The sequence below is a fragment of the Scyliorhinus torazame genome, chromosome 20 (genome assembly GCF_047496885.1).
Source record: "Scyliorhinus torazame isolate Kashiwa2021f chromosome 20, sScyTor2.1, whole genome shotgun sequence".
Taxonomy (NCBI): Eukaryota; Metazoa; Chordata; class Chondrichthyes; order Carcharhiniformes; family Scyliorhinidae; genus Scyliorhinus; species Scyliorhinus torazame.
The window spans coordinates 32,612,244-32,614,045 of NC_092726.1; the positions used below are offsets into that span (position 1 = coordinate 32,612,244).

Below are 1,802 nucleotides of genomic sequence, written 5' to 3' on the forward strand. Positions count from 1 at the left end.
TCCCAATCCACCGGACTTTCCACAATACCATATCCAGCTATGCTCAGGAAGAATAATTGTTTTCCTATCCAGCCGACTGTTCTATATTGAAGAAGCTGGTGAACTTTAGAAGGACAATTCTGCCTTCCTATCCACACTGCTGTTCACACATCAGTGCACTACGTCGAGATATACTTTGGACTGACTTTTCTGTGTCATTTTAGGCTCTATTGTTCATAAAAACAGATCAAGCTGAGCTGTACGAGATCTGCGTGTCGCCAGTGCACTCTGCTGAACACATCCAGATATAGTCTGGAGTAATATTTCGCTCTTCCGTTCTAACCTGGTGCTCCAACGGACACATGCACCTGCCCTGCAGCCGAACATGTATGTGTTTCATTTCCCAACCACTGTCCACACCCACTGACCCAAGCTGTACTTCAGAAGCCAATCTGCCTGTGCCATTCGCCTTGGATTGTTTCGAAATCCCACGTCAGGCTCGAATGCAGGTTACGATTCTTTATAGAATCATAGAATCCCTACAGAGCGGAAGGCGGGTCATTCGGCCCAACGAGTCTGCACCAGCCCTTAGAAAGAGCAACCTATTTAAGCCCACACCGCCACCCTATCCACATTCTCCAACCCAAACTAACCTAAAGGGCAATTTAGCACGGCGAATCCACCTGACTTGCACATATTTGGACTGTAGGAGGAAAACAGAGAACCCAGAGGAAACCGTGTCAGAGAAAGTGCAAACTCCACATGGACAGACATCCGAGGCTGGAATTGAACCTAGGTTGCTGGCGCTCTGAGGCAAGCGTGCAAACTACTGTGACACCGGATTGCAGCCTCCTGGACTCTGCACTGCACAGATTCACCGTGTAAGACAATCTCTGGGGTCTCTGACAGCCTCTTTTTTGTTTTACAATGAAATACACAGTTCTTAAAATTTAGAGTAGTCAATTATTTTTCCAATTTATGGTGGCTAATCCACCTACCTCTCACATCTTTGAGTTGTGGGGTGAGACTCACGCAGAACCGGGGAGAAAGTGCAAACTCCAGGCGGCCAGTGACCCGGGGCCGGGGTCGCAATGTGGACTGGGAACTTAAGGAAATTAGGAGAGCAAAAACGGTACATGAAAGGATACAGGCAGGTAAAATGAACGAACGTCCTAAGTAATTTTACCAGCTCATTAAGGGTAAAAGGATAACTCGGGAAATAGCCGGAAAACATGGGCTATCGCTTCTCGGCCTTTTGGTTCAGATCAAGTGTAGCATCTGTTCTTTCAGTTTAATATCTGGAATGTCCCCTTCGGGGGACCGAATATTAAATTGATTTTTGGGACACGGAGATGGTTCAGGGGCTTTCTTGCTCCGCTCCAGGCATCAACCTGGTCTTGCAATGTTTCCAGGAATGGTGCCTTCACCCCGCTTTGGGCACAAATAGTGCAAAAGCAGAAAATGGCGCAAAACCTGGCTTCCCCTCTTCTGTCTTGCCCAGTTGTCTCATCCTGACCAATTAAAAAATTTTCAGGCTCCAGAGCATTGCTAGCTTTTCTGCTGGCGGGCGCTTCGCGCACTAATGTCGTGAGCCTATGGGCTCGCGGAATTGCGGCAGCCAGGCTCCGTTTTCAGCTGATATGCCAAACAGATTTCCTGCTGCTTTTTACAGGCCACTCACTCTCACCCTCGGATGCCGACTTGCCTTCTCCTCACTTCAAAAAGCGACACCTTTCAGCCAGCGCACTTAGCGCCGACACCTCATCCGATGAGGGAAAACAGGACAAGAATCGGCCTCAAATAAAGAGGCAAAGCACCAACGT

General features: G+C 48.3%; 1 non-coding gene across 1 annotated transcript; it reads left to right on the forward strand.

Annotated features, from left to right (window-relative positions):
- The first annotated feature begins 1,218 nt into the window (after positions 1-1,218).
- Positions 1,219-1,407, forward strand: LOC140397096 (U2 spliceosomal RNA). The gene has a single exon (XR_011936693.1). It is a non-coding gene; the product is annotated as a U2 spliceosomal RNA (small nuclear RNA).
- The last annotated feature ends 395 nt before the right edge of the window (positions 1,408-1,802 follow it).